Source organism: Erythrolamprus reginae, chromosome 3, assembly GCF_031021105.1.
Source record: "Erythrolamprus reginae isolate rEryReg1 chromosome 3, rEryReg1.hap1, whole genome shotgun sequence".
Taxonomy (NCBI): Eukaryota; Metazoa; Chordata; class Lepidosauria; order Squamata; family Dipsadidae; genus Erythrolamprus; species Erythrolamprus reginae.
The window spans coordinates 203,425,366-203,453,107 of NC_091952.1; the positions used below are offsets into that span (position 1 = coordinate 203,425,366).

Genomic DNA, 27,742 nt, shown 5'->3' on the forward strand with positions numbered 1-27,742 from the left:
CTAATTTTCTTTGCTGAAATTGCATTAAACGTTTGAGGAGCTGTTTTTCAGTTACATGCAAATGTAAGTGATTCTGTCTAAATATACTGTACTACTTTGCACAGCTCCTTTATAGGTTTAAGCTAGGTAGGAAATGTAGTAGCAGAAGACAACTGCATTAAGTGCCTATCTCCCCAGTTTTCTAAATGTTTCTTACCCCTCCAGGAATAAATCTCAATTCAGGAAGCCAAGCATTCATCAAAATTTAATCTGTTTCTTTAAATGCACAACAAAAACTAAAGAAGAGCAAAACATAAAGCTTCTCATCAGCTTCAGGCTATATCTATACATGACCTGGATAATTTTCTAAAAGGAAATGCCTCCCGTCCAATTTTACAACCATATAAAAAGTAAAAACACTTGAAATAATATCATACTCTTGCTCTTGATGCATGATTTATATGCTGTCATGTGTCACTTAATTTTCATGCGAGAGAAAACTAGGATGGAAAAAACTAGTCAAGGAACAAACCAGGTAAATGCACCTTGTATTGAGGTTTGTGTTGGTGGTGTTTTAAGATATTCACATATTCATATTTTTGTAGTACAGAAGTTATGGATAGAGCAGAATAGGGTTTATAAATGATATATGCATTCTCCAAAGAATTTGGAAATATTTAACATCAACTCAAATAAATCCACAATTTAAAATGTCCACAGCAAAGCATCAACTCTTTTGAGAAGTTTCAAATCACTCTAACAAAATTGCAATCCTGAGGTCCATACCACTGGAGGAAAAAAAACAACCCACTGTTCTCACTACAGGTTAGTACGTTTCAGGCTATTTTCCTTCTTCTAATCTCACTTATCTTTTATGAATTTTGCCGGTGTGCCACTACAATTCATTAGAATCAAGTTGCTACTACCGTCTTCACAGACAGCAGGAGTGCAAAGTTTACACAATCTCAAAATGCACTGAGATTTTCCTCAACACAGCAGTGGTTTTAAAACCCCTGAAGTCATGTGAAATAGGAGACCTGACCTCAAGACTCTATAAACCTGGACAGTCTAGTTGTGAGTTGAAAGGTCAGGCTTGCTGAGGTAGGTCCTGAGGCTGTTTCAACCTCATAGTAACACTTGATTTGAGCAGGATTGTGTTAAAAGCCCAAGTTTCATTAATTCATCTGTATTGTTGGCATGTCTGGAACTTTGCTGAAGCTGACACAAAGAAAACAGTGATCAAGGAACTACAAAAAAGGAGGGTGTGACCAGTAAATAGATAAAATATTGTTTTTCTATTTCACCCTGTTAGATTTTATTTACATTGATTCTTTGCCCCTAGTTATTTTCTACTTTTCATACATGTAAGAAAAATCTATAGAATTTAGGCCTAGATATATTTTCCCCTTTATCCCATAAAAATCACCTAATTTTGTATAGAATTATAAATGTTTTGTATTGGAATTTGGGAACTGCACTTCACACAACAGAAAATCTTGCATGTTAATGACGCCACTTCAAAAGTAGATAAAGGTTTATTTTTGACAATGTTAAAAACAATTTAAGACAGATATAAAAATTTGGGGAGGTTGCATTCTTTTTTCTGATTATTTTATGCTAGAGACAGATAGTTTTCATTGAAGAAAGGATCTGTTTTATCAAGTTTTATTCTAAGTATTTTACCTGTATCAAGTATGGAATTGGGTGCTGAAAATCAGGCTGTCATAAAAAATAAACAAATATTTTTTAAAAAATTATAAGCAACTAAAGAAATTAAATTGCAATCAATCAGCAAGGACCAGATGGTGTTCAGTGGAGAATTCTAAAGGAACTAACAACCAGTATAACTGAGCTGCTAACACAAATATGTAATTTATCATTGAAAAGACTCTACTAGCAACCTGGAGAATGGCCAAGGTTATGCCCATCTCTCTAAAAGGTGTTAATGGTGATCCTGGGAATTAAAGCTAGTAATTCATATTTTGGTATCAAAGATCTCCTGAGGAAAAAAAATATGGGGATGAAATGCAAGTCCTATATACTTTTAGCTAACCTCTTAAGTTAATGATTCATGAAGTAGTCAACATGCATGAAAATGACTTAATTTTGAAGAGGTTGTAATAAAGATAGATAGATGACAAAATAATGTAACATAACCAAAGCTCAGAGACGCTCTGTAGATTTTATCCCAAATCTACATTTACAGTTCTATACATGAGCTTCAGCAACATTACAAATAGATTTTCAACCAAATGAATGAAGAATGAATGAACTTCCCTGAAAGAAAGAACAAGCATGCCTTCTAATAAATTCCATGAAAATCAAAGGAATCAATTCCAAAGATATAAATAAAAAGAAATACCAATGTACTAATAGTATAAATATGTGCCTACTATCTTCTTTAAATATTACTCAAACTCCATGTTTCTTTATGAGATTAGCTATCACATATGCTTTTACAAATGAATAACCGAGGCATGAACATTAATTACATGACTTCTGGCTATAAAAGGAATCTAACACTGTATCACAGATGAAACCAAAGCATCTAATTTTTCCAAAGTATGTTAAGGTCATTTCAACCGTTTCTCATATTATCTCCTCCAAGTGGAATTTGCCAAGCAATGTGCACTTATATAGAGATGTGAGGCTTGATGGTCAATCTTGCATCTGAAAATGGTTCTTTGCCATAGTGGCTCAAGGCTTTGTCTCCAGACAAAGTTCAGCTACTACTTTGCAAGATGCTGTAGCATACTGTGTTGGCTACAATTGATGGGCTGCCTGCTACCACTACTTGCATTTATTGTTTGTCTTGATATGATTATTTCTGTGTGACAGTCTACTCCCAGACTTATGAGCCATTTTTAGAAGAATATCTCCACCTCTGAAATCTCCCTTGACGTGCAGATATCTGTCACTACTAAAGCTAAACAGATACAAAGCTGCAAACTGGTAAATGCAGCCTTAAAAATGTGTGGGCTTTGCAAGAGGGAAATTGGACCATATATGTTTGTTTAAAAAGCTAATATAATTTTTAAAAACTGAAAATGCAAATGAAACATTGGGAATTTGAAATGTAATCCTCTCTGAATGGTTCCTTATCTGTGAATCATTAGTAAACCTTGATATTACTACAGGTAGTCAATAATGTAGATAGCGAATTAAAAATAAGTAACATAGCATTTTTCATAATTTCATGTGACATGGACATTCTTGATCCAAATCACAAAAAATATATTGCAGGAATTAAGATGAGAACACCAAAGTCTCATATAGCCATTTCTCCCTGGCTGGATCTAGTAGCAGATATACACAGCTGTAGACACATACACATAAACACATATGCGTATGTGTCTACAGCAACCAGTTAGGTCCCATAGAGTCGGCCTTCTCCAGGTCCCATCAACTAGACGATGTCACTTGGTGGGGCCTAGTGGAACAGCCTCCTCTATGGGGGGCTCCAGCCCTCTGGAATCAGCTCCCCCCAGAGATTCATACTGCCCCCACCCTCCTCGCCTTCTGTAAGAATCTGAAGACTTCTATGCCACCAGGCTTGGGGCTATTAGACTCCAGCCCCCTGGCCGACGAATGCTATGTATGTTTGTTGTTTGAGTGAGAATGATTGACTTTTAATGTAACTGGAGATTTTAGATTAGATTAGTTAGTCAAAATTAATTGTATTTAGGACATTTGTATTGTATTGTTTTTCTTTTATATGTTGTAAGCCATCCCGAGTCCTCAGAGAGGGGTGGCATATAAATCAAGGAAGGAAAGAGAAAGAAAGAAAGAAAAAGAAAAAAGAAAGAAAAGAGATTCATAGGGTCATTGCTTGATAAGCCCCCACCCAAGTTTTAAACTTTAATTAGTTCTTCTATGTTGAATGAACCCAGTTCATTAGCTTAGTTATATATTGTATAAACCAGGGAACAAGATACCCTTTATCACTCTTTTAGATACATTAGGTGAGTAAAACCGGAATGCACATATGATATTCTGTGTTTTACAGTGTGCAGAAGACTCACGTCAGAGGAGCTGACATCATTTTTGTTCTGATCACAGAACACTCCTTCCAAAGAAGAACTCTGCAGGATTCAAAAAGATAGAATTTTTCCAACTTTTCAACTTTTGAAAAAAATCTCAAACCCTGAGGGTATAAGTGTATTGCTTTTAGAGAAGTAGCAAATACAACCACCAAAATGCTGATACTGTTCATGTTATAATTCAATGGCAATTTTATTTTAAAGTGGTTATCATTTACCATTTTTGGGATGGTTACTTAACCATCAAACTAAGTGTTCTGATTTTAAAAAAAAAGTTGTTCTATAAAAATAGAATAGACAATATATGAGAAATTAATGATGCCACGGAATGACTGATTAAAGGTTTTCTCAGCTTGGTGCCTCCAGATGTACTGGACTCTGGCTACGAATTATGGGAGTTGAAGTGCAACACATCTGGAGAGCACCAGATTGAAAAAAGCTGGCATACTGTGTTTCCTCCTGAATTAGACATATATTTCAAATGTTGCTTTGGCCCAGTCTTCATGTGGTTCAGCTAACCAGGAGGTCTAGAAGAAAACTCTTCCACCCAAATAAATCCACTTTTCTCTTTTCATTTCATGTATATGTATCCTGCCCTTAAATTTTTTACAAATAACTCAAGGTGGTGAACATCTCCAATCTACCTTCCTTCTCCTATTTTCCCCACAACAAGGATGTTGGGTTGACAGATGGTTATTGGCCCAAGGTCAGCTTAGCCTTTATGGTTAAGGCAAGGTCTTAGGTCCTCATGGTCTCCCACTTTCTAGCCTGGTACCTCAACCAATAGACTAAACTGGCTCTTTGATGAACATGTTCTGATAAGGACTTTTATTTAATCCAGAAAATTTGTTCAGAAATAAATATATTATTATTTTTTTCATGAAATTCCCCCAGGCAAGGTAATGTATATCACTATCTTCAGAGGTGTGCCAATCTCTCCATTGTCATCTTAGTGCTAATCCTACCACTGTATTACTGTCAGCATGATGTTACTTTTTCTAGCTGAGTCCAATGATTCATCCAGATAGTCTATCTTTCTCCAGAACAGACAGAAATATAGTTTGTTTTTGTGTACCATTTTTCTCAACTTATTTTATAATGTTTCAGACCTGTGAACAACTGAGAATAAGTTCCATTGAAATCAGTTTGTTCTATAGAAGGTTTCTTTAGTCCATACCATATTGTGCACAAACTCAACACAGTTCAGATCATGCTGAGGCAGACTATTTTTAACTTTACCCTGTCACTAATCCAAAATGCTTAATGGAACTCTACTACTATTACTACTAGATGCACTAGAAAAGGCAAAGGAAAAAAGAGAACATAGAACTAGTACTTATTGGCAAAAAATTTTTATATAAAGCCTCCATAGGAAAGAGAATACAGTGTGACCTCTACTTAAGAACGCCTCTACTTAAGAACTTTTCTAGATAAGAACCTGGTGTTCAAGATTTTTTTGCCTCTACTTAAGAACCATTTTCTACTTAAGAACCTGAGCCCAGAAAAATTTCCCAGAAAATTTGAGAGCGGCACGAAGGCCCGGCCAGTTTCCTGCCATTTCCCTTTTAATCCCAGCCATCGCTGGCTTTTCTGGGCTGCTAGAGGAGCCTTTTGGTGGCGTTTAAGGAGTCTTTGGCAGTCCAGAGCGAACAAAGCATTTTCCTTTCTCTGGGTGCTTGGAGAGGGAACAAACCTCAGCAGCGCCCAGAGAAAAGAAACACTCCCTTTGCTCTGGGCAGCTGAGGAGTCACCACAGTAAAGGAAAGGCGCCGGCTACAAAGCGAGGGATAGGAGAGGGAAGCCCTTCAGCATGGGAAGGAAGAGGCAGCAGGTAGCAGGAACAGCAGCCAGTGTATGGGAGGCAGTGTATGGGAGGCAGCCACGTGCCTGGTATATTCTCCTTCCCGCCCCGCCTTAGAGTCCCTCTTTTTTTTTTAAAGCGTTAAAGTTTTGGATTTTTTAAATTCCCTTCACCTCACCTTCTTCCTTCGGCAGCGACTGTCCTCCTCTTCTTCCTCTTCCTCCCACCCAAATTCCAAGCTTTTATTTCTTTCATAATGGGTTTGCACACATTATTTGCTTTTACATTGATTCCTATGGGAAAAATTGCTTCTTCTTAAGAATGTTTCTACTTAAGATCCTGGTCATAGAACAAATTAGGAGGTACCACTGTATATTGAATTCAGTGTTCATTCAGTTTAGCAAAAAATCAAACAGATACTGAAATAGTGTGAATTTGAGATGGAGACTAACGTATATCTACTATACTCTGTAGATCCAATGCGAACTGGTAGGAACCAACCTCTGATATGTTAATTACCTTTGTAATCATAGCTTATTTTTATCAATAAATTTTTACATACGATTGTATGTATGGCAATATACTGTTATGAATAGTACCTACTTCATCATCTTTCAGTTAGCTTATCTAATTTTCCATTCTTTTCCAATTCTTTCCTTTCACTATATGTACTTACTAACTTTGCTTAAAATTATTTTTTCAATAATTATTTTTTGTCTATAGCTCTTCCAGATATTTTATTATGTACAAATTGTTATTTTTTTGCTTTTAACTTTTTAAGTCTAGAAACAATTGCGAATAAAATGTTATTGGGTATATTCTTTCCTCCGTCTCATCCCACATTGGCCACATCTCTTGTTAATGGGAGAGTATGATATTATGACAGAAATGAAAATGAGAAAAAAGTTAATATATTGTAGAATATCACTAAAAAGTTTGAGAATATAAGGCATAGTCAAATTGTGGCAGGAATGTTATGCAAATTTTCTGAGCTAGTTTTCTAGCATTTTACACTAATTGGAGAAACAGATATGAAAATTTAGCAGGCTTCATCTCCTTACAATGACCTAGATCAGCGTTTCCCAATCGGTGTGCTGCGGCACAGTAGTGTGCCGCGAGACACGGTCAGGTGTGCCGCAGGAAGCTCCAGGTGGGCGGGGCACTGCCAGTGCCGGACCGCCAGTGCCTCCGACACTCGCAGCTGTCCCCCGGCTACTGCCCGATGCAGCTGTTTCCGGCTGGGACCCAAAGAAGGAAGGCGGGAAAAAGGAGGCAGGGGCGGGGAGGTCCGGCAGTAGGAGTAAAGGGAGCCGCGGCCGCCCCTGCCTCCCCACGGTGCCTCTGGCCAAACGCGCCCCTGGCTTCTCTGCCCTGCCCCATTGCCCGCCCGATCCGCCCACTCTCCTCCTCCTCCGCCGCCTCCTGTCTTGGGGCGTGATCCGCCCCCTCTCCTTCGCTGCCGGAGAGAATGGAAGGTGCCGTTGTCTTCGCCTCCGTCCGCCGGCTCCCCTCGCCCTCCCAGACGTCCCCAGCGCCCGGCCACGCACCGCCTCCCGTTAGCCCAGCCGACCTTTCCCTGCTGCCGTTTTCTCTTCATGGCGCAAAGCCACACAATCCCGGACTCCCGGATCGCTCACTTCTCCGGTCAGCAAAGCCATCTGCCCAGGAAAGCGCCGCGCTTGCTGGCCGGAAAAGCGAGCGGTCCGGGACTGTGTGGCTTTGCGCCATGAAGAGAAAACGGCAGCAGGGAAAGGTCAGCCGGGCTAACGGGAGGCGGCGCGTGGCCGGGCGCTGGGAACGTCTGGGAGGGCGAGGAGGCTGATGGCTGCTGTTGCCTCTTAGCTGCAGAGCCGGTGGGCGGAGGCGAAGACAACGGCACCCTCCAATCTCTCTCCAGCTCTCTCTCTCTCTTTCTTTTTCTCTCTGTTGCCGGCATGGTGAACGAGAGAGAAAGAGAGAGAGAAAAAGGAGGGGAGAGAGAATGAGAGAGAAAGAAAGCAAGAGAAAGAGAGGGAAAGAAAGAAAGAGAGAGAAAGAGAGGGGGGAAGGAGGGAGAGGGAAAGACATGGAGGGAGAGAAGGAGGGAGAGAGAAAGAGCAAAAAAGAGGAAGAAAGAAAGAGGGATGGAGAGAGAGAAAGAAGGGAAGGAAGAGAGAGAAAGAGGGAGGGAGAAATAGAGTGAAATGGAGGAAGAGATTTTTTTTTGGTCCAAACTTTTCTTTAGCCCCGCCCCCCGCCTCCCCTTCAGTGTTCCCCAGAATTTTGAAAATATTAATAATGTGCCGCGGCTCAAAAAAGGTTGGGAAACACTGACCTAGATTATTATTTTTTTGCAATGTTTGTCCTGTACAGATCAAAACTTTATGTTCATATCTTGCCCACATTGGCTTTCCACAAGAAGTGCATGTTTCTCTTTATCAGAATTCTTCAGAATTTTTATTTACTTTTATTATGTATTTATTATAGAATAGCATAGCATAAAATAACATAGTTGCAAGGAACCTTGGAGGTCTTCTAGTCCAACCCTTTGCTTAGGCAGGAAATCCTACATCACTTCAGACAAATGGTTATCCAACATCTTCTTAAAAACTTCCAGTGTTTCTCTTAGTTCTAACTTGCTTCTCTCTTCACCCATTGCTTTTTGTTCTGTCCTCAGGAGCTTTGGAGAAGATCCTGACTCCGTCTTCTTAGTGGGAACCGCTGAGATATTGTAAGACTGCTATCATATCTCCCCTAGTCCTTCTTTTCACTAAACTAGACATACCCAGTTCCTGCAACTGTTCTTCATATGTTTTGGCCTCCAGTCTCCTAATCATCTTTGTTGCTCTTCTCTGCACTCTTTCTAGAGTCTCAACATCCTTTTTACATCAAAAATTTACATAAAAATTATTTATTTAGAAATTTATTTATTAAGAAATTTATTTGCTGCCCATGTCATATCCCATGACTCTGGGTGGCTTAATGTGGCTCTGTACTACATAAGACAATATCTTGAATTTCCAAGTATTTGAAATATTTACAGATCCCTCGCATTCTGGACATAAATTGTTTCAACTCCTACCCTCAAAATGATGCTATATAAAGCACTGCACACTAGAACAACTAGACACAAGAACATTTTTCCCAAATGCCATCACTCCACTAAACAAATAGTTCCCTCAACACTTTCAAACTATTTACTAAGTCTTCTCATCTTTCCCATCACCTCCCACTAATGACTATATGACTGTAAATTTGTTGCTTGTATCCTTATGATTTATACTGACTGTTTCCTAATATGATTTGATTGCTTATTTGTATCCAGACTATCATTTAGTGTTGTACTTTATGATTCTTGACGAACGTATCTTTTCTTTTATGTATACTGAAAGTATATGCACCAAGACAAAATCCTTGTGTGTCCAATCACACTTGGCCAATAAAAACTTCTATTCTATTCCATTCCATTCCATTCCATATTTAAGATTGAAATGAGTTATCTCCTAGTTTCCATGCTGTTAAAATCTGTCCAGAGCTAGACAGATTTTCTGTTGTTAATATTACAATTTAAAGAATATATATCAAAAGTAAATTCTTGCCCTTTCAATCTCTATTTTTTTTCTCATGTGGGTCTCCAGATGACATAGGTTTATAATAAATTTGAATTAAGAGCTTGGAAATATGGACTATGAATTTGGCAAACATCGGTGAGGCATATTTCTATTAAAGTCTTTGAAACCTTAATCTATGACTTTGCTCATTTCTTGGAAAGATTCTTCTTTGGATGAATATTATTATTATTATTATTATTATTATTATTATTATTATTATTATTATTATTATTATTTATCGGATTTGTATGCCATCCCTCTCCGCAGACTCGGGGCGGCTAACAACAATAATAAACACAACATGTACAATCCAATAATAAAAACAACTAAAAACCCCTATTATAAAACCAAACATACACACAAACATACCATGCATAACTTGTAATGGCCTGGGGGTAAGAGTTATCTCAACTCCCCCATGCCTGGCGGTATAAATGAGTCTTGAGTAGTTTACGAAAGACTGGGAGGGTGGGGGCAGTTCTAATATCCGGGGGGAGTTGGTTCCAGAGGGCCGGGGCCGCCACAGAGAAGGCTCTTCCCCTGGGGCCCACCAAATGAACCAAATGGAACCCCCCAAATATATTCCTGATTATTCTTGCAAGTATCCTTCAAACTTTTGCTTTACTAAGATTTTCACATGGGTGGCAGTACTCAATTCTTCCAGTGTTTTGGACAACTTTAAGCATCTGCACAGTTGTAATTGGTATAAAAACAAACTAGGGGCAATTCTATTCTCACACTTCGGGGCATAAGCTGATTACCAACTGAGGTTGCAGAGAAGATTCCCTCAGTGACAGACTGTTGCAATTAGGTACATTATGTGACATTTATACCAGTCCCAAAAGCCTCAGGCACCAATACAATCTGAAACAGAAATATACTAGACACAGTGGACAACTAGTTCACTGCAGCATGGTGTTTATTTTTTAAAGGGCTTTTGTTTTCTACAACTATATGTTTTTCTTATGGAATTGAACTAGTTTCTCCACTTCTTGGAGTCTCACTATAAATATGCTGTAGACAATGATGAGGGAGAGAGGGGGGAAATGTGTTCAAGCGCCAAAGGAAGTTGACAGCTCAAAGCACAAGACAAGTTCTGTTTCCACTTACCCTCAAGAACTGTTTGTAGCAGTAGATCTAACCCCTGAGAATAATAAGTGGTTACATTTTTGTTTCGTTTTATTTTGACAATGAATTAGATGCCCTGAATGTCTGCAGAGTTCAAACAAAGCAACAGGCCTTCAATTGAACTGGATATATATTTTTTGTAAATATCAGTCAGGCAATCACAATAATTGTTGTTAACAGCTTAAAATGCCACCGTAGTAAGTTCCGTGTGAAAGAATTTTCAAAAATAGCTTCCCTTCCCCTTGTCATTCCCACCTCCCATTCCCAAATCTCTACAGCCGCTTTGCTAAAATGGACAGAGATTTGTCTTTTTACAAGTCACGAGGTCCCAAAGATGTTTTGAAGGTTGCCATTCATATTACGTCCTAGAGCTGAAAGTGATGCTGTATGCTGAGCAACTAAAAGGTTTAGAAAAGCATCCAGTTTGAGGGTTAAATAAAAGCAAAAATAATTACTTTATCCATGTTTTTGAAGAAAATAAAACAGCTTGATGTAAGCCAAATGAATGTAAGCCTGTGACTTGAAAGGAATAGATAGATAGAGGGGGGGAAAGGTCAGAAGACTAAATTTTCCCTAAGGGAAAAGTCATTCTTTGGAATCATTAACCTCCTTCTAGGTCACTACTGGGAGGGGGGTGGGAAGCAGCAGGAAGCCCTCCTGCTCCAAGAAGAATGGGTGCATCTCTCACCACCCACTGACCTGCAATGTTATGGCAGACATAATTGTGTTCACAAATTCCCCTTCAGGCACGCTTGGTTTTAGATTCCTCTTTAAAGAGCCATGATTATCTAGTTATATTGCAATGTGCCATTTATAGTGGATGTTTTCAGGAAGCTGCAACATAATTAAACCACTCTTTGTCTGAAAGTCTGGTATCATCTTCATAATCCAGGGAACAATAAAGGTGTGCTAGTCATACAGTCTTAATGTCTTCAGCAGAAGTAAATTAATAGCCATAGTTTACATTTTTGGAGACGCAGCTCTTTTATTAGCTTGTCTATACGACAGAATGATAATATGGTATTTTATTAGATGGGTAAGGCTGAGTTGCCAAGCACTGTTTAAATTGCCACAAGTGTGACTAAAGAGACACTCTATATGTTAGCAACAATATAAATTCCCCATGGCGATATATTGCCTTCCTGTTTAAGAGAAGGTGCTGTAGGACTATCAAGCTCAAAAATTTTCTTTTCAGTTTTGCAGTACTGTACCAAAAACATCTGAATCTTGTTTAGTTGAGGCAGAGATAAGATACAACTGGTATGCCTTCTACTTATATCAACTGAAGCTTCCACCCAAGTGCCTAGCTTAAGTTTAGGCCTTAGATTTGCATAGTGTACCCTGGACCAGCTATAGGTTAGCAGTGGCACAATTATTTTGCCTGTAGAAGAGTCCAGATCATCTATGACACTGCTAGATAAGGTTGGAGAACCTCCAGCATAAAGCTTTAGGAAGCCCCTGCCAATCACTGTTGAAAATAATGGACTGGATAGACTTGGTAATTTTGTTCTTGTATCATACCAAACTATAAAGTGATATGTTTGTCATTGGTTACGATGCAACTCATCTATTGTTCCAGTATATAGTTTATGTTAAACCCAATTATAATTTATTTAAAATGTATAAATATTGGTTCAGGAAACCAGAGGGACCTTTTGTTTTTTGTTTTTTACAATATATGAATTTTAGGGTTCTTTTTAAAAATAAATTCTGTACATGACACATAATGTTCAATATAAGAAAATAGAGCAACATCTCTTTCTGCTTCTTCATTATTAATATACAAATAAAACAGTCTAGCTGGAACACTGATTAAATTAATTTAAACTGAAACAGAAATACAGTAAAGCATTTGAACAGATCAAATCTAAGAGACAGCTTTACTCCTAATTCTATACATTTGATGCAAACACAAACTAAACTTTTATTTTAAAAGACAGTGAAACAATTGCATGAACCCAAGAGACAACCTGAAGTAGATAAGATAAAACATAACATAAATACAGTATCTAGAAGAAGAAATATCACTGTTCACAAAACATAATGACAATTGGATTATTACTGAACTTCGATTTCTCAGAAGTGATTACCAATGGTCTCACACTGGGTAAATAACCATTCACCCAAGTAAACCTAGTATATAAATTATGTGCAGAGTTTGCATAACACAAAAATGAATTACATACCACACTTGTTTTTAATACATTTTACGTTCTTGTAGCAAGGTGTATATGTGTGCGCGCACAGACACAACTCACAATTAGGCTACATGAATTAAATCTGCTGATTATTACTGTTAAAGAGACTTTACAAAGTCAAAGAGCTGAAGCTTTTGACAGATATTCCCTATGTAGACACTTTTGCCAAATATCCCTTTTGCTTACTGTGACTTTGGTTACAACTCGTGAACAGCTATTCACTTTATAACTATTACTTGACTGCATAAGTTCATATAACACACACTTGCTTGGATGAAACAATTTGACTTGAATAACAAGTTGATCCAATATAAAAAAGAAAGCTTTCACTAAACTACATATTAAATGTGATTAAACAAAAAACAGGAAAAAAATTCTCCTGGCACATCAGACATATCACCAGTATAAATAGCTCTGATTTGTTAAACTACAGCAATGGTTTAACATTAATATAAAGCAAAATTCCCTAAACTAAGGCAATCTTTTCATTTCAAATTACGAACAGAGATAAAGGTAATATAAGAAGACATTCATTCATAGATCTGGATGTTCATTTGTGTGAATATCTTCAAACATTTAATTTATTATGGCTCCTGTAATCATTATAGACATTTTTTTTATAAATGAGCATGTTAATGTTGGAATGTAAGCAAGTGATCAGTTTTAAATGCTAAAAGATCCAAAACTTAATGCTACAAAAAATTTAATACTTATCTCCTCTGTAAGGTTTTAAAAATTTACATAGCTGCCCGAGATTATTTTCTGGTATATAAGTCTAAGTACTATTGCTATAGTGCTATAAATGATGGGGGGAAAACTTTCCCCCTTTGATTTGGTTCTTTTTCTAACTGGTTAACTTTGAGGTCACTTTAATTACCATAACTAAAGTATCCACTCTAGACAATGAGATTTTCATATTTTATCCTAGACACCTTGTAAAGTTATAACATATTAAAATGTATAACTTTTAATAATATAGTCTTAAACACATACAGTTAGAAGCCCTAATGAACTCAGTGAAACATATTTTTAACTAGTTATAGATAGCACTATAATGTCTGTTTCACTGATTATATTACAGAGAACCAAACATATACTGTATGTATGCTTCAGAGTGTAATTCACCCATGACAAATTTATTAACTCTGAATTTATTGGGACTTATTCACAGGTAGATATTTAGTGGACTGCAGTCTGCACTGATTGTAATCCTTGGGATACAATAATAATTTATTTTATTGGAGATTTTTTTAATTATATACTTGTCTCTGTGCAGGCATACAGATAATCTTCACTTAACAAGTGGTTATTTAATAACTGTTGACAATGAACTTCAAAACATCTACTTATGACCTGTTCTCAAAGTTATGACTTCTGCATGTTCCCATAGTCACATTTCAGGTACTTGGCAATCAGTTTATATTTATGATGAACTTCAGAATTGTGTAGTCAAGAACACAATTTCTAACTTTTGTCGCTGGTTTATGGCAGATAGTAGCAAAATAATACCCACTCGATATGCTGGATTTGCTTATAGACCACATGGTTTACTTGATAACTACAGTATTACTTAACAACGATGCTGACTTGCCTTACAACCAGTAATAGGCAGGCAAAATTTTTACTGCCACACTGTGGCTTGATGGTCATGTGAGTGGGTAGGAGTGGCTTGCCGGCCATGTGACTAGGTGAGAGTGGCTTGAACGATCATCATCATGCAAGTGAACTGGTAAGTCCTCCTTACAAGCTCACCAGTGTCGTTGTCTAGGGTGACAATTTGCTTCGCATTTCCCTCACTCTCCTTCCTGGGTTGCCCCCTCAGGCTGGCTAGCTAGGCAAACGGGTGCCGATCAGCTGTTGAGAAAACAGGGTGGAGGAAATGGTCCCCCTGCAACTTCTGCCAGTGCTGGTCTCCCTGCCACTTTCCAAGGAGGAGGAGGAGGATGGGGGTGGTCAGCTGGATCTGGGCACACAGCTTCATTTCCGCTGGTGGACCTGTGTACCACCCCGTCCTGCCTGCTGCCCACCCCTGCTTACAACCATCTTAAAATTGAGTCATAAAATTGAGTCCAGTCATATGACGACTCACTTAATTACTATAATGACTTATGACCAAAATTTATTTATTTATTTATTGCACTTATATGCCACCCCTCTCTGCAGCTCACAACAATTCCGATAAAAAAAGGTACAATATAAAACATTCCTAAGCCAATTAATAAAATAATTACTTTTAAAAATATGTCTTAAAAAATTAGTCATTTAAAAACGAACAATCACATCCATACTGTCACATTCAATACATTTACTGGGCAGAGGCTGGGGTCTAGTGACCCGAGGCCTGCCAACATAGGTGTGTTTTCAAGTTCTTACAGAAGGCAAGGAGGGTGGGGGCAGTGCGAATCTCTGGGGGGAGTTGATTCCAGAGGGCCAGGGCTCCCACAGAGAAGGCCCTTCCCCTAGGACCCACCAAATGACATTGTTTAGTTGACGGGACCTGGAGAAGGCCAACTCTGTGGGACTTGACTGGATGCTGGGATTCATGCAGCAGAAGGCGGTCCCACAGGTAATCTTGTCCTATGCCATATAGGGCTTTATAGGTCATAACCAACACTTTGAATTGAATCTGGAAACCAATTGGCAGCCAATGCAGTCCGCGGAGTGTTGAAGAGACATGGGCATATCTTGGTAGACCCACAATAGTTGGCCTCTCCTAGTTCGATGTAAATGCAGCATGGGTGTGGCACAGGTTTCCTCATTCGTCTCACAGTCCTGGCGGCTTTACTCCCATTGGTCCCGTTCGCCTCCTCACTCCCTCATTGTCCTTTCGTTAATCTTACTCAAAAGCCCGGCTTCTCGCTCGTTAGTCCGGCGTCAGCCTCTCCAACCGGCCAACACCCCCTCAGAAGTTGACGTACGGGTGCGGCGTTTGTAGGCTCATTTATGGTTGTAACTCAATGACTACCTGTATGCATAGATATCTCTGTTTCTGTCTGTCTCTTCCCTGTCAGTCTTTCTCTGTCTCTCTCGCTCACTCCCTGTTCCTCTCCCTCTTACTGTCTCACAATTAGGCAGTTGTACAAAAATGCTGTAAATTAGGAATGCTTTTAGAATTAAAAGTGTTGATTGTTTATTTTATCAATTAACCAAACAGAAAGTAAATGAACAGAAGAGAAAACCAAATCAAATGTTGATGTGACCACCCTTTGTCTTCAAAACAGCACTTGTTTGTTTATTTATTTTCTATTTTGTTAATCAATAAGAATAAACTATTCACATATATTTAATTACATCTCTTTTTGTTTATGCAAACATTAAAAATATGTTCTTAATAAAAATTAATTCAAATATCGGTATAATTCTAAAAATACTATCAAACTACAACATGAGCGAAAAAGAAAGGAAATGAAGCATAAATAGATAAATAACCATAAATGAAAATGAAGAATGCCTGCCAAAGTAAAACAGCCTTAAGGGTCCTGAAAGATGTATTTGCAATGCTGTGAGGAAATTTTATACTCCTTTCTCTGGACTATTCTCAGTGAGTCTGATGGAGAGGGCTGTGTGCCATTACAGCTTATATGATAATAAATTGGCTGGTCTTTAAAATGTTACAAGAGATTTCCTTGTTTTTCTTGTCTTCCCTGAACGAACAATGGAAGTCAAAGGTAGAACTGGGTGTTTGTAAGGATTCTGACACATAACTTGGATGGCTTCTTCCAGCACGTTCATGCAGAGATAAGAGGAAATCCTGTATATCAGTGGCTCCATTCTGGAACAATAGTTCACCTTCTTGAACCTCACTTCCATGAGCAGCCAAACCCATTGAAAAACAATTACTGTATTCCCTTAGAGTCCACCCTCATCACGGTGAAGCAGTTCTGACTGCTGAAGGCCTCTGAGTTGAATCCCCCTTGACCATATCCATGAAGTTAACATCTTAGTGAAATTCATCAAAATTCACAGAGTCTCAGAAGAATCAACTCACTCTTTCCAAGGTGGTTTGATGCAGAAGGCCAGAAGTTTCCTATTGAAAAACCTGTTTAGCAAATTTAACAAACATGTTGTTTTATTTCTTTCTAGATCCCCCGAATGTAAAGTCTTTCTCACCTGCTGTTTTAAGGAAGCAAGTGTTCCTTTAAAGAATCAGTCTGCACTCTTGTATATTAAGAACAGTCTAATTTTTGCAAATGGTTAGTCTTAAGCACAGAAGCTTTCCCTTATGTATTTCAATTCTTTCATTTGTTTTCTGTTCCATAGGTAGTAATAGATTATCAAGATGACTGAAGTACATATAGATCAGTGATGGCAAACTTCTTTTCCCTAAGGGGCTGAAAGCATGCGCATGCATGCCCACACCCATAATCCAATGCCCCTATGCACACCACAACCCTGCACATGTGTGAGTGACCCCTCATGTGCCGGCAGATATGGCTCTGTGTGCCACCTGTGCACGCGTGCCATAGGTTCACAATCATGCAGTAATGCCCCCACGGGTGGGATGCAGTGGGCGTAGTAAATTTATGCACTATTAATTGAATACTTTTCCCCCAAATATTTTTATTAATTATCATAAAAAGACAAACAGAACAGACACACATTTAACATAAACTGGGGCTACAATTGCCCCTCTCATTGTAGAAGTCTTTCTACTACAGAAAAGGAAAATACTAAAAGTGCAAAGTCAACACAATAGTTAAAAAGAAAAGAAGAATTTTTGTTTTTATATAATTCGATCATCAATAATAATTATTATAAAAGGATAAGCAGTTTTTATACATTTTACTTGGTTTTCAAATCATTTAACATTTTTTTATCATTTATTATTTCTTTTTTTTAACCATAGATAAATCTTTTCCCAAATATTATAAAAGTCAGATTCTTCTTGATTATTTAACCGCCTCATATCCATTTCAGCACAGTCTATAATTTTCCTTATTACTTCATCCTCCTTGAATACTTAATAGTTTTTTATTGAATACTTAATAGTTTTTATTGTCCTTTCACTAGTATGATTCTTAATTACATTTAAAATAGGAAATAATTAAATAGTATGTTTTACCCATAAATGCTTTAATCATTTTAATCATTATCTAGAACTGAATTTTTATAGCAATTAAAGAAAATTGAGCTACTTGCCTAATCTGTTATCATACTGAACCTTGTGGGTTCAGTTCAAAACCTTAAAATGTTACTGCGCTCCTCAACAAATAATGCTGTCTATAATTTGTCCTTTTTGTGGCTATTCAAATAATGTGACTTAATTGAAAAAGAGTCCAAGCACCTATTTGAAAACCTATCTTGATCATTAAGCCACTCCCACCCAGTCACATGACCTTTAAGCCACCACCCAGTCACATAATTTCCAAGCCACTCCCACCTGGTCATATGACCATCAAGCTACACCCACATAATAAGCTACGCCCACAGCGTGGTAGTAAATTTTTTTGCAGCCCTTCACTGCCATCACAGATACAGATATTAGTATAATCTATAAATAGCTTTCAAAGTAGTTTGGGATATTAGTTTTAGCATACCTTTTTTCACTCTTCTCTACAAAATGGCATACAGCACCAGCTATACATCTGTTGCTTTACACCCTTTCTCATGAGCCTGAAGTGATTAAAGCCAATATCCAATTTCTAAAAAGTGAAAGATAGTTCCAAGTCATTTTATGATCTGGGAAACACTTCTATTTAATTCAGGATCCTCACAAAGATAACCAGGTTTAATTTCCACAATAATATTTTTAGTTGCATCAAAAACTGTTAACATACAAAGTAGCTAATCAAGCATTTTTTTCATCACACCTATTTTATATAGGTTTATTTTTTTTTTAAATGAAGCTTGAGAAATTGGCATTGAAGATTATAATTAAAAAAATTATTCAGCTGTAGAGATAGTAAGACAAAGGTACATAAAAAAGAAAAAAAAACCTTTCCTTTAGAGCCTAAGATTCCGCCCCCCCTCCCTCATTTATTTCTACTACTTTGCACATGTGTGGGGCAAGTAGGAGGCTAATATATCTCACTTTAGCAGTACTAATTGTTTGCATTATCACAATAATCAAATGCAACCATATTAATCTCTGTGGTTATTAACTTGATTTTTACACATTAAGATTTAGATTTAATCCCTCAGGACCATCTATTAATGCTTTTAAAGTTGACGGGTTTCAACAGTTTTAAGGGTTTCCCCCCCCCCCCCACCTTTTTTAGCTCCAGGCAGTAAAATCGGAACGTGTGTGGAGTTTTGTATTTTGCATTCCTGTGGGATTCTCGGAGACACTGCTGTCAAGGACCATGAATCATGTTAATACATAGCAACCTCTACAGCTATTAAAATGTCTGCAATAATGTGATTATTTTAAAATGGAAAACTAATATCACATGCATTTCTTAAAGATCAACTCCCCTTTTAAAATCCCGGAGAAGGACTTGCAGTGAGAAAAAGGTGTAGAGACTTTGGAAGCAACTGAAAGTTGAAATTTCTTATCCAGTGAAACGAAGCTTAATATGTTTTTATAGAATCAATCTTTATTGGCCTCCCTGTTAATGACACATTTTGATACAAAATAAATCCAATAAATAAATAATAAACCAAACAATGGGATGATTATGATTTTTGAGCAAATATGGAACTTTTATTTTAAGAAGATGAAATTTCTGGAACATCTGCTTTCAGAATCTTACAGCAATAAATTTATTATATCCCAGAAGCATACAAATATTTTATTTATTATAAATATTATAATGCTGATGTTACAATGTTAATTGATGATGATATTTATGATCATGACAATGTTAGCCCAGATTTCCTTTTAAATTGTCAATTTATAAAAAAGTAAAATCATAACTAATATTTATTTATTTATTTTTATTTATTTTGTCAAACAATTCTAGAGTGGTAATTTGTACAAAGAAAACATTAGATAAGTAATGATAAAAAGTAACAAAAGAACACAATAGGTGAGGGACCGTAGGCATAGTGGTGCGCTTATGCACGCCCCTTACAGATCTCTTAGAAAGGGGGAGAGGTCAATTGTAGATAGTCTAAGGCTAAAGGTTTTGGGATTAGGAGTAGAAACCACAGAATCAGGTAGGGCATACTTCTAGTATGACTAATTGTTCTTCCCCAAACTTTATGAACAGGACTTCATACAATTATATTTTTACATATTTGAAAAAGAATTTCAAGGATGACTTGCAGTGGGGTATTTATGCAGAAGGGATTGAGATTAGATATAAGAATATGATGAATTCAAATTTATTCCCCTTTGGTTATGGTCAGGAAATATGAGGCGGCTAAAAAGTCCTTACAATAATTCACAATCATTCTAAATTCTTTCTTAAGCTAGAAAACATTGACATGGTTGTAATGAAGATTTACCAATAATTATGTGTTGTAAAAGCTTGGGCTTATTTCTTGCTATATTTGATTATTTTTGTCTATTTTTGTATAATCTTGGTCTAAGTTCATATATAGTGTATTTCCTTCCTGAATTGCAGAAGGAAGGGGGATGTGGGTATACCGTTATATATCCAAATACTTTTTAACTTCCACAATTGCATTTATGGAACTATAAACTAATATAGAAGCAGAATGCTAACCATACTCTAATTAGAGTGGAAGTATTAATCACAAGATCATAAAATAAGTGAATTATGGTTATAAGGTCTTAAAGTAGAAACATTTAGACTAGTCATTCTCTTTTTGTGTTTTAAAATGATCATAACAAATATAATATCAATTTCAATTATGAAAATAAATCTTAGAAAAAAGTAAAGTAGCTTTAGAGAATATCTGTCTGCCTATCTGTTATGTATTTATCTATCTATTTCCATGCCAGTAAGATACGAACTGCATGCATCTATATTGGTATCAGTGTGCATTTTTTAAAAGTTGATGTTTTAGTTAAATGATTTAGTTAAAGATTCTCTTCTGTTGTCCCAAAGACTCCATTTCACAAGGCAATTGGACTTTCTGCTTCTTTAAGAAGCTTCTTCAGCACTTCTCTTCTGTTGATTTGCAGGAGAGACGGAGTAACGACACAGACACAATGAGCTGGATTTTAAAACTGGGTCATTTTTAATAAAATACATTTGCATAATTTATTTTAAATAAATTAGCATAATTAACATAATTAACTATAACCGTAACAAGGACCCGCAGGGTCAAACTATTACTTCCGGGGCGGAAAATGACGTATAATAAACTTCCGGGGCAACTTATGGGCATAGCTCCATACTAATCCAGGTGAGGGACCACTCCCTCACCTGAGACCTTGCCATGCACTTGCATGTGGGAGGTCCCGCCGGCTAATCCCTACAAGGGGAATTACATGGGCAGGACCCAAAGACAGGTTCCCCCCAACTGCTCAGGCCGTCAAAACCACAAGCCTTTGGAGAGAACCTGTCAATCATCCCCAAAGATGCCCAACGGAGAACACATAGTTGCTAAACCACCACCCAGTTTTCCGCCCCTAACCAGCCTACACAAATGACCAAAGGTAAGCCAATTAACCTAAAACAGGTTCAAGCACCCCCTAACCGCTTATCCGTCTCCGCAGTGTGGAATAGGCGAAAAAACGGTCCTTGCTAAAACGCCAGGGCCGCCAAAAATTCCTATTCGGCCCCGTAGGGCGACCCCAAGTGGCACACTGTAAGATAGGGAGGGCGGGCGGGTGTCTGCTGTGTGATGTCTGGGCGAAAAGGCCGATCTCAAGCCTGCCAGCCCTTTTATAGGGCTGGAAGGCCCCACCCAGACATATCATTAATCAGACCACCCTGGTCCGATCATCGGCCGAGATCTCGCAAAGTCTCGCGAGATCTCAGCCGAAAAACAAAATGGCGGCTCCGCCGAGTGTCCTGTGTCTCCCGGGCTTCCAGAAAAAGGCGCCGGGGGATGAAGACCCCCGGCGCTATTGACAAAAACAGCTACACCTTCAGTATTATTTCAAATTTACTTCTGATCCCTAGGCCACACTGACCAATGATGCCACCTCCTACCAATGCAAATATTTGCATTTATAAAATAGCCTTTGTTTTTGGAAAGAGAGGCGGTCTTGGCAATCTCACACTACTTACCAGAGCTTACAAAACTTTCGCCAGAACCATCCTAGAATATAGCTCATCTGTTTGGAACCCATACCACATCTCGGACATCAACACCCTCGAAAATGTCCAAAGATACTTCACTAGAAGAGCCCTTCACTCCTCCACCCGAAACAGAACACCCAACGAAACTAGACTCGCTATCCTGGGTTTAGAAAGCTTACAACTATGATGCCTTAAACTTGATCTAAGTATTGCCCACAAGATCATATGCTGCAATGTCCTGCCTGTCAATGAGTACTTCAGCTTCAACCACACCAACACAAGAGCATACAACAGATACAAGCTTAATATTAACTGCTCCAAATTGGACTGTAAAAAATACGACTTTAGTAATCGAGTTGTCGAAGCATGGAACTCATTATCGGACTCCGTAGTATCTTCCCCTAACCCACAACATTTTACCCTCAGACTATCCACAGTTGACCTCTCCAGATTCCTAAGAGGTCAGTAAGGGGCGTGCATAAGTGCACTAGCATGCCTCCCGTCCCCTGTCCCATTGTCTCTCCTATATCTCATATATCGTATCTACTATTCTTCTATTCTATTCTTCTTATACTACTCTCATAATATCCTTCTATTCTCTAATTCAGTGTTTCCCAACCTTGGCAACTTGAAGATATCTGGACTTCAACTCCCAGAATTCCCCAGCCAGCAAATGCTGGCTGGGGAATTCTGGGAGTTGAAGTCCAGATATCTTCAAGTTGTCAAGGTTGGGAAACACTGCTCTAATTGATATATTCTATTCCTAAATTTTCACTTCTATTCTTTCTCTAATATATTTTACTCGAGTATAACCTCTATAACCTTCATTGTGTACTGTTGTGCATCGGACAAAATAAATAAATAAATAAAAGTTCAGCTATCTTAGTCAGTGACTGCATGGCCTTAGCCTAAAGTTGGTTTTGTAAGAATTTGAATATGGGTTTGACACCAGATTTCAATCTTAAATTTGTAATGCATTAGGTCAAAGTATTAAAGGTAGATCTGAGATCCATTGCAAGTATAATCCTGGATTCTTAATGAAATGTTCTGTAGTTTTAAAAATGTTTTTTTGTGTGATAAAGGCTTATTACTGATGAATTGTTGGGAACAGCACACAATGCAACCTAGTTCACCCATGTTTTAGAGTTTGGCCCTTGCATCATCACATCCCTCCTTCTGGAAACTTGTAGCCATAGGTTCACAATCATGGGGATAGACTGTTCTGAGAAGAAATAGTGATGATAGCAAAGACAACCAGTATGGAGGCAGTATCTGAAAAAACAAAGAAACCAAAGCACTTTTCTTCTTTCAAATTGGTATGAGAGTAAAAATTCTTGAAGCCATTTGCCTAATGGCTGAGAAAAGTACCAAGAAGCATAATCAAAACAAACAAGGAAAAAGATGTAGAAAAAGTAAAGACTTTGACAAAACAAAAATAGAAAGCAGAAATTAAAAAAAACAAAAAAGGACAGATTGAACTCTGTAAGTATTGAAGAATACTTCGGTGAGTATTCTTAGCTGAGATGAGGATGGCTGGCATGAATTTTCTGTAGGGAAGGAAGCGATGGAAACCTGATACTCTTGTAAACAGGCAAGTCATCTAAAGAACCTTCTCTAGTCAGATCACAACGTCTTTCAGAGTTGCAATGTGTTCAGATTCATTTCTGCTAGGTAACCAGACTTACCCCAAATCACTTCTTTGCAATCTAACCTACACTGTATATCTCTAAATGAATTTGGTCAGAGAAGAAGAAGGCCCCAAGCAGGATTCATGTACCTTCAAATATGGCAGGGGCATGTCTTAACATAGTGGACAGTCTCCATCCCTTTGACCTTTTAAACCTGCCAATGAAGTTAAACTGTTGTGGGGGGAAATGCCCATTTTAAATGATGAATGGATGTATTCAGAAATAGATGTACTTTAATAGAATAGAGTAGAATAGAATAGAATTCTTTATTGCCCGAGTGTGAATTTGTCTTGGTGCATATGCTCCCAGTGTACATAACAGTGTACTGTTTTTTATTATTGTTGTGAGCCGCCCCGAGTTTGCGGAGAAGGGTGGCATATAAATCCAATAAACCTAAACCTAAACCTAAAAGATAATATAGATTTGTCAAGAATCATGAGGGGTCAAATAAACAATGAAGAAACAATCAATATTAATAAAACTCTTAGGATACAAGTAACAAGTAACACTCATACAGTTCTAAGTGGGAAGAAATGGGTGATAGGAATGATGAGAAAAAACTAGTAGAAATAGAAGTGCAGACTTAGTAAAAAGTTTGACAGTGTTGAGGGAATTATTTGTTAAGTATAGTGATGGTGTTTGGGAAAAAACTGTTCTTGTGTCTGGTTGTCTAGTTTGTCTGTGATTGTAAATACAGTGTTCCCTCGCTTTTTGCGGGGGATGCGTTCCGAGACCGCCCGCGAAAGTCGAATTTCCGCGAAGTAGAGATGCGGAAGTAAATACACTATTTTTGGCTATGAACAGTATCACAAGCCTTCCCTTAACACTTTAAATCCCTAAATTGCAATTTCCCATTCCTTTAGCAACCATTTAAACCATGTTTATTTATTAAAGTTTATTTTAAAAAATATATTTATTAAAGGCAGACGAAAGTTTGGTGATGACATATGACATCATCGGGTGGGGAAAACCGTGGTATAGGGAAAAAACCCGCAAAGCATTTTTTAATTAATATTTTTGAAAAAACGTGGTATAGACTTTCCGCGAAGTTCAAACCCGTGAAAATCGAAGGAACACTGTATCTGCAATTGGGATGCAGAAATACAGAGATCACTCAGTTAATGTTACAAGAAAGCAAAAGAGCCCTTAACTAAACAGGATTATAGATACACTCCTTGAATTGCTATATTAAATGATCAAGAAAGCAATGTAAATAATATTGTGATCTTTAGAGATGTAAGGTAACAACTGATAACAGAGGATGACCTTACTATGGTCTGACCCAGTGCTTCAAAATTCTCCATTACTGTAAGGTCTCCAAGCCTTATAGAACATGCTAGCACCTTCTAACATAAACAGTAGCCTTAGTATACTCATGTAGCATCACCTTTCACACTAGCGAAAGTGCAATGTGGTTTCTATTATATATATTTTTTCCTGTTCAGGGTCATCAAGCTGTATTGGTTCTGCTCTGTGTAGCATACATTTTAGAACCATTAGAAAGGGTAGAATATTATTTTCCTCCCAACAAAGTTGTGTAGCACTTTGAAGATTAATGCTGGTATTGTAGCATAAGCTTTCAGGGATCAGAGGTGAGACTGTCAAATTACATAATTTACAATATAAATTAATCCCAAATGTGCTTTTCAAAAAGCAACTGGACTTTCTTGATTTTTTTTTCTTGAAAACATTTTGCTTATCATCCTATTCTGAGTTATATATGGAGTGATATAATGTATATTTGTGATGGTGAACCTATGGCATGAGGGCACATGAGCCGTCGCCCCAGCTCAGCTCCACCGCACCTGTGTGCAGGCCTCCCACCAGCCAACTAGTTTTCAGGTCTCTGCTGTGCATGTGGTGGGTGCATGCAGGAGATGCGTATGCATGTAGAAGCATTCAGAAGTCACACTCACATGCATGGTGGCACGCATGGGGGGACACATGCATATTATTATTATTAATAATAATAATATTAATAATATTAATATTAATAATATTAATATTATGTATGTTGTTGTTGTATTATTATTATTATTATTATTATTATTATTATTATTATTATTAATTAGATTTGTATGCCGCCCTTCTCCGAAGACTCGGGGCAGCTCACAGGATACAAAAGCAACACAAAAACAAATATAATTAATTAAAAATTACTATTAAAATCCCATATATAATAAAATCAGTAAGCCAATTCATTCACAAACACACATTACATATCGTAAACAGAGGAAGGGGGCTTGGTGTAATTGCCCCATGCCTGGTGACATAAGTGAGTTTTGAGGCTCTTGCAAAAGGAGATGAGGGTGGGGGCAGTGCGAATCTCTGGAGGGAGCTGATTCCAGAGGGCCGGGGCCACCACAGAGAAGACTCTTCCCCTGGACCCCGCCAGACGACATTGTCTAGCCAATGGGATTCAGAGAAGGCCAACTCTGTGGGACCTAACTGGTCGCTGGGATTCATGTGGCAGAAGGCGGTCCTGTAAGTAATCTGGTCTGATGCCATGTAGAGCTTTATAGGTCATCGCCAACACTTTGAATTGTGTCCGGAAACCAATCAGCAGCTAGTGCAGTCCACGGACTGTTAGAGAGACATGGGTGTATCTGGGAAGACCCATGACCCCTTGCGCGGCTGTATTCTGCACAATTAGAAGTTTCCGAACACTCATTATTACATTATTGGTCACTGTGCTATGATAAAAAGGTTAGCCATCATTGTTGCATGCTATATACTCTCTCTCTCTCTCTCTCTCTCTCTCTCTCTCTCTCTCCCTCCCTCCCTCCCTCCCTCCCTCCCTCTCTCTCTCTCTCTGTGTATCTATGTGTGTGTGCATACATGCGCACACTGTTTTCTTTAGCTTCTCATATAAATGCAGCAAAATAAAGCTTGCTCACAAGTGAACAGGGTTGTGAATTTGTGTGTTTCTCTTTTTTTATGTTTGAGCACCATGGTGAATTTAAAGATATGTCATAAATGACACTCCTAAAGTTAGAAAGTACCACTGCTATCAGAGACATGGCTTTTGCTTCATTGACATGCTGCAGGCAATAAAATGTTGCAAACCTTGCTACAACTGTGTTTTAAGCTAAGAAGTTATTCTTCATAACTATAAATATGCCTGAATGGAGAGTTTAGAGAATTGACCTTCCCTCTAGTGTGACAAGTAACATTTGCTGCTATAGATTCTTGTTGAAGCCTTTAACATTTTTTTAATAGTAGAACTAAGTAAGTATTCAGGTGTTAATGTGTCTGCCTGGCTGTACCTCATCTATTTTTATTTTCATTTCACTTGTTTCTCAAAATTCTTCTTTGTTTCTTCTTTGCTCCTGTACTTTCCTTTTAGTTTACATTACATACAAATACAGAGAACAAAGAAAAATCAGCAACAAGAGATGTTACATGTGAGAATGGAATCCCTGAGTCACGCAGATTATTCAAGTAATATGTATTATTATTATTATTATTATTATTACTACTGCTGTTATTATTATTATTATTATTATTATTATTATTATTATTATAAACTTTTATTCATTAAACATGAAACTTGTTCAACCAACCATTTAAAGAGGTATCACAAATATTAATAACTGGCATTGATGGTTGATACGTGTTGCTGCCAGCATCCTAGGTATCAATTATCTTCTTAAAATGTATGTTTCTACAAGTACCGCAGTCTTTTGCAGTTCTTTTGCATCTACAAAGTTTCTTAGGCTTTGCGAACTTCTATTGGTAATTCATTCCAGCTTTTGACTGAACTGCTAAAGACAGGGCCATCACCAACCAAATCAAAACCAAGCCAGACTATTGGATGGACAATGGAATGTCAAAAGGCTTTTGAAAAACTGAAATGGCTCTTTGCCCAAGAACCCATTTTGCAACACCCTGACTCAGAACAACAATTCATCATCACAGAAAGAAGTTGGGCCATTTGGGAGAAAAAAGCCTATGCAGTCCATTGGGCATTGCTCACCTGAAGGCAATTCCTAGAAGGAGGCAAAGTGCCATTTGATGTATGGACTGACCATAAAACCCTCAAAACCCTGAAGAGCCCCAGGAAATTATCACTGCAACAAGTCTATTGGGTGCAGTACTTCAGGCTGGAAAAAAATTACTGGCAGACACAGAAAGCCACATTATGACAGCCAAAAGGAACAGGAGGTGCACAGCATCACCTCCCCTTAACCTTGAAGATACAGCAGCACAAGCACAAGCAG

General features: G+C 37.8%; 1 long non-coding RNA gene across 1 annotated transcript; it reads left to right on the forward strand.

Moving 5' to 3' along the window:
- On the forward strand, nucleotides 1-26,951 carry LOC139164932 (uncharacterized). The gene is made up of 3 exons (XR_011558713.1): nucleotides 1-63; nucleotides 700-804; nucleotides 26,869-26,951. It is a non-coding gene; the product is annotated as an uncharacterized lncRNA (long non-coding RNA).
- Nucleotides 26,952-27,742: the final 791 nt, after the last annotated feature.